Source organism: Monodon monoceros, unplaced genomic scaffold (genome assembly GCF_005190385.1).
Source record: "Monodon monoceros isolate NGI ecotype Baffin Bay Population unplaced genomic scaffold, NGI_Narwhal_1 Super_Scaffold_18, whole genome shotgun sequence".
NCBI classification, from domain to species: Eukaryota; Metazoa; Chordata; class Mammalia; order Artiodactyla; family Monodontidae; genus Monodon; species Monodon monoceros.
The window spans coordinates 68,907,900-68,914,101 of record NW_021703774.1 but is presented as its reverse complement, the minus strand read 5'-3'; the positions used below and the strand labels follow the sequence as shown (position 1 = coordinate 68,914,101).

General features: G+C 51.1%; 1 long non-coding RNA gene across 1 annotated transcript; it reads left to right on the top strand.

Annotated features, from left to right (window-relative positions):
* The first annotated feature begins 348 nt into the window (after positions 1-348).
* Positions 349-5,829, top strand: LOC114899193. Its single transcript, XR_003794529.1, has 3 exons — positions 349-493; positions 936-1,048; positions 4,538-5,829. It is a non-coding gene; the product is annotated as an uncharacterized LOC114899193 (long non-coding RNA).
* Positions 5,830-6,202: the final 373 nt, after the last annotated feature.

Genomic DNA, 6,202 nt, shown 5'->3' with positions numbered 1-6,202 from the left:
TCCCCATCCCCAGCTGCTAGAACCCTGTCCCAGCAAACCCAGGCTGGGCATCTGCCAGGAACACAGGACACTAGGGAGCTAAAAGAGAGCTTCTTGCCCCTTCAGAGTTTCTCAGCCCCAACACTAATCCATCTTTGGCCTTTTCTTCCCTGGAGCCTAGTCTGTCCCCCCATCAATTCGTCTCCCCAGCTCTGCCTCCCATCCCCCATTCCAACCCTCATTCCCTCCACAGCTTTCCAACAGTTATAGTGGAGGGCGAGGGGGACACAAGACCTCCTATCACCTGATTCCAGCTCCTTGGCCAGAGGAGCAGTAGCCACCTCGTCCTGGTTCAGCCTGTCTTGAAGCTGCTTATCGATCTGATTTTCAATATCTGTCACCATCTCTGAAGTAGAAGGGCTGACAGACAACAGAAGGGACTTCCTGCCAGGGGAGGAGCTATGAGCAGAAGGCAGTGAGAGCCCTCTCCTTCCTTGAAGACCAGGAAGATGTGGTGAGACCCTCCTCTGGCTGAGAGCAAACCTGTCAGCCCAAGGAACCCTGGGGGGTGCGGGTGGGTTTCCCCCACAGGAATCTCCCATCGGCCTTCATGCTGGCTCCACCCCCTGCGGGGGTAGGGTGCCGCCCAGGAACACTCTGTGTTCCAGAAAACCCCAAAATAACCCGCCTTAGCTGTCCGGCTACTATTTCTGTCCATCTTGTTTAATTATTCAAACCCAAGTTGGGGAGTGAACTATAAAAAGCTCTCCTACTTGGGGACCCAGGAGAGCTGGGAGACTCGCCAGGTTGCAAAAGCAGCAGACCACAGGGTTTGGGTGAGGTCACTCAGTCCAGCCTCCTGCCTGAAAGTTCCATCTGCTGTTTGCTGGCTTCCTCTGCTAGAAGAGGAGAATCCAGGTCTCCCTCCCTAAATCTCCCTCATGCTCTCATTTCAGCATCCCTCCAACCCTGCCGTGCCTGGGCTCCACCCGGTCTCCCTTTACTCAAAGTATTTCCTCTCAGCCATCTCTTTGCTGACTGCTCCCTAGTCCTGGTTCTTAACCCACAGGTAATATTGTCAAACCCAAGCCTAAGGGATTGAGGGAGGTGGGGTGGCAGGGAGTGTAGGTAAAGAGGTCAGGTCAGGTGGAAACAGACAGGGGGATGGACACCATGCCCTGGGAGGGCACTCTATCAGCTGGGGGCTGGGCAGCACTGTTCTGGGTGGGGCAGGTTCCTGCCCACTGCAGGCGCTGAGTCTCTTCAGGAGCTTCTCTTGGGGACTCTGACATTGTAGCTGATCGGATGGAGGGAAGGCAGCAGGGAGGACTTTCTTTCTTTTCTGGACCTGGTCTTCTTCTAGTTGGCCAGAAGTCCAGTGTCAGTTTCCATTGAAACTGAAGCCCAGAGCAGGCTGAGAGCAGAAAGCAGGATTCCCCTGGGGGCCATTTCGGTGAAGCCCCTCCCACCACAGACCTTTCCTGGAAAGGTGGTAACAAGGGATGTGGTCATGGTTGCTGGGGCAACATGGGGTCATCCCAGTGACCAGTCTTTGGAGGTGGGGAGTGAGGGGATTGGTGTTAGTGAAGGGGAGACAGGCAGTTAGTTAGTCTGAGCAGGAGGGGCTGAAAGAGAGCCTAAGACAGCCACTGAGATCCCAGAGACAAACACATGTGGATGTGGAGTTATAGGATGACAAAGGACAAGGGGCCTTGAGCCTCAAGAGGGGAACAGACCACATGGGGAAGATCCAGAGACCCAGGGCAGAGAAAGCACAGCAGTGGGGTGAGATGTCCAGTGTGGGAGGGGGAACCAGCAGCCTGGCAGAAGCCAGGGACAGGGGAGGGTGGCAGGACTTTCCGAGAGTCAGTGTGGGACCTGTGTGTTAAAAAAGAACCTTGGGTTTCACACCTGGGCCTATCTGGGGGCTTGTTCCCACACATTCCCTTTCAGCAGCAGCAGCAACTCCTGGCAGGTCCAGCCTGGCTCTCCCTGCTGTGGCTGCTACTAGAGCTACAAGGGGAGGTTGCTGAGGTAGGGGGAAGAGGCACGCTGTTGCTAAGCAACCAGAGGCTGTACCTGTGTGGTGGCATAGGAGGGGGCCCTGGCACCGTTTGTAGGGGGCAGGGGAGGCAAGGAGACAGTAAAGGAACAGAGTGGACAAAGCTCAAGGCTCCCTCTCCCATCCTCCTCATGATGGTTACAGAGGAGAGGTGTACTTGTCACTCCACGTGTTAATGAGTGTGTGTATGGTCCTTCTCCAGGATGCTATGATTGTGTGTGTGGGCTTGCCTGTGAGGTACTCATCAGACTATCTCCTTTTTAAAATTAATTGATTAATTAATTAATTTATTTATTTTTGGCTGTGTTGGGTCTTTGTTGCTGCGCACGGGCTTTCTCTAGCTGCGACGAGTGGAAGCTACTCTTCGTTGCGTTGCGCGGGCTTCTCATTGCAGTGGCTTCTCCTGTTGCAGAGCATAGGCTCTAGGTGCGCGGGCTTCAGTAGTTGTGGCTCCCAGGCTCTAGAGCGCAGGCTCAGTAGTTGTGGCGTGCGGGCTTAGTTGCTCCACGGCATGTAGGATCTTCCCGGACCAGGGCTCGAACCCGTGTCCCCTGCATTGGTAGGTGGATTCTTAACCACTGCGCCACCAGGGAAGCTCCAGACTATCTGTTGAGGGCTGTTGGGGGTGGGGACAGGAGGTAGGGGACAAAAGACCAGGTCAAGCATTTTTCATCGGGTGATAGAAGGGGTCAAGGATTTGCCCCATCCACTAAAAGGTAGGAGCTTCTGCAGAACTGCAAAGGCCGGAGGGTAGAAGCTTGGCAGGAGTTGGAATGGGAGGAGAGGCTGGCTGGAACCTGCACTGGCCTCCCAGTCAGACAGAGGCTCTGCAGAGGAGAGGCAGCCTGGCAGCAGGATCCCTCTCTCATCCTGGAAGTCTCGGTGTTCTCAAAGCTGAAGTTCCCCACAGTATTTCATTATTTTTATTCTATTACTTTAAATTTATTTTCAAGTTGGCTGGAGTTTGACAGTAGTAACCATCAAAAGGAACGACTCTATTGTTTCTCCTTTGAGGCCTGTCACCCACCCAACCACACCTCTAACAGGTCTATCAGGAAGCAGCTCAGGCCTTCATGCAGTGTCGACACAGGGCCATCACCATTCTTCTGTCGCTTCCCCCATTGGCTCAGCCCCTATCCCCAAAGAGCATCTTCGTTCAACAAGTTTTACTGAGCACCTGTGATAGGGAGCTGGGGAAGTGACGAGGGGTGGGCACCGTGGTGGTCCATACCCAGCTCCCCGTGTGGAGTGCCAGCCTGCCAGCTGGCGTCTCGCCAAATTCTGGTTCTCCCATCGCTCTCCACTCACACATGTTGCACATACTGGTTAATAACTGCTTGCGGTCTGTCCTGGCATGGTCCCCAAATTCCACAGGGAACGGGGTGTGCTTCAGCCCCCTCCTGCTCTCAGTAAGAGCTGGGAAATTGCTCCATCTCACACACTCCTGACTTGCCCCTGGAGGGCTGTGTTGCTGCGAAGACGCAGGGGCCAATGAGAGGCCACCTTAGTCCTGATCCATGAGAAAGTTTAAAAATTGAGGATAAAAAAGGTACAAGCTTGTTTTGTTTTCATTCCTGCTTGATGCCAAGCACTCTGAAAGGCATTAGAGGCACTATTCTCATCCTCCAATAGCCCATCTGACATAGAGTTATCATCCTCATGTTACACATGACGAAACTGAAGCTCAGAGAGGTTAAGGAACGTGTTTGTATTCATACAACAGGTGGCTGTGGGATTCCAACCCAGGCCTGTGTGTGCCCAGTCAGGTCAGGGACAAAATGGTTTCACTGTTGCCAAATAAGAGAACCCCGACTACGTGGTTACAGGAACGCTGGAGGGGCCCAGGACTCCACACGGAGGGGAGACCCCAGGGCGTAGTTGGGACTGTATCCTCATGAATTCAGGACTGAAAGTGCCAATGAGGGAGAAAAGGGCACTCAGAGACCCAGCATGGTCACACAGGGACCTCAGAATTGCTCAGGTTTAGAGAAAGCCTGGGGAAAACGCTGAGTCAGGCAGGTCTGAGATCCAATCCCAGCTCAGTCATTTCTAGCGGTGTGACCTTAGGTGAGTCACTGACCCTTTCTGAGCCTCAATTTCCTCAGTGATAACGTGAGGGTGATACTCATAAAGTACTGCAGAGATTACAGTAGTTAATGTAAATAACATATGTATGGTGCCTTGCTACAAGGCCTTCTCCTTCCATCCCCTACAGAAGGAGAGGGTCACATGTAGCCAAGGCCAGATTCCAGAGTGATGCAAATCTGTTGGTATAGTACCAGGATGCTCAAAGCCTGGTGGAGGTTTGTGGACCATCTTAGAGGTTTCTCTCTTTCTCTCATGGCAGGGGGTGGGGGAAGGTCATGTCTGGAGCAAAAGTGTTGAGAAAGGGCCAAAAAAGGGTCCTCTGCTGGAGCAGGCTGAGTAATGGTGACAGATGACAGAGGGAACACAATTCCCAACTCCAGTTTTCTACCCGTTTCTCTCCTAAAACAGATATTTAAAGTGGAAATGAGAGAACTGAAGTTCTGGAAAGGTGAGAATCAAGTCTACAGCCCATTCGTTCAGCAACTTCCTGTTTCCACCCCGTGAAGTTCAGCAGCGCAGCAGCGCAGAGGGAATTTGCACAGATGGTTGTGGTGGCATGGCCCCCGATCTGTGAGGAATTCTGGAGTTCTGGAGAATAGAAGGGGAGCCAAAGACTGGAGGTGAAAATAGGAGCTTCTAATCTTTAGGGAAGGACTTCCTTGGTGGTCCAGTGGTTAAGACTCTGCGCTCCCACTGCAGGGGGGGCAGGTTCGATCCCTGGTCGGGGAACTAAGACCCCACATGCCTCACAGCCAAAATAAATAAATAAATTAATAATAATAAGGAGGAGGGAAAGATAACCCCCACCACCATTTTGGTAGGTGAGAGAGGAAAGCAGGGGTCATCAGGAGCTAGCTGGGGTTTGCCAATCCCTGACCACTCAAGTGGGCACAGGCACCACCTGGGAGATGGTAAGAACTGCTGAGAATCTCGACCCACTCCAGACCTACTCATCACAACTTGCTTTTTTTTTTTTACCTTTTTTTTTTTTTGGCCCCGCTGTGCGGCATGCGGGGTCTTAGTTCTCCAACCAGGGATCGAACCCATGCCCCCTCCATTGGGAGCATGGGGTCTTAACCACCGGACCACCAGGGAAGTCCCACAACTTGCATTTAACAAGATTCAGAGGTGATTCGAATGTACATTCAAGACTGAGACGTGCTTATCACAAGAAAAAAAAAAATTGGAACTATATGTGGTGATGGATTGTGCTGGTCATTTCACAATATATACAAATATAGAATCATCATTATGTTGTACAACTGAACCTAATATAATGTTATATGCCAATTATACCTTAAAAAAAGAGAAAGAGAATAAAAAACAGACAAGAAGCACTGCTGTGACCTACTGTTGGACCCTCTATGAGGTGAGTGAATTTTTTTTTTTTTTGGCCATGCAAGGGCAGCCTGTGGGATCTTAATTCCCCCACCAGGGATCGAACCAGTGCCCCCTGAAGTGGAAGGGTGGAGTCTTAACCCCTGGACTGCCAGGGAAGTCCCAAGGTGAGTGATTTTTAAATGTGTCATCAAAAGCTAGGAGTTCTTTCAAGGACGGGTCCCCCCCTCCATGGAGTGTAGTGAGGAGAGGCTCTGTCTGGGCCCCAGCGGCTTGTTTCACTTGTTTTAAACAGTGGGCTTCCAAGAATACTTTTCTTTTGAAGAGGCAGGCCCCAGCTAAAAGATGTTTGAAAATCTTCTATGCCCTGTTATGGAATATCTATGCTATGGAATGCTGCACAGCCTTACAAAACATGGAGTGGATCTGAGCCCACTGACACACATCAGTCTCAGAAATTGCTCAGTGAAAAAAGCAAGTCTCAGAGCAATCTATATAATAGTAGGTCATTTATGCAAGTAAGCATAATATACATAGGTATATGTATATTAATCAGTTATCTAATGGTTAGTGGCTTTTTCATTCAGGGTCTCACACTGTCACACTCTGATAGGGGTTAAGGTGAAAGCTTCCTCACATGTCTGGCACATGGGGTGGGAACACTCAAGCAGGGTGGGAACACTCAAGCAGGGGTCCGGAAAAGCTATGATCTATTCCCTCTGTAGTCTATCTTTG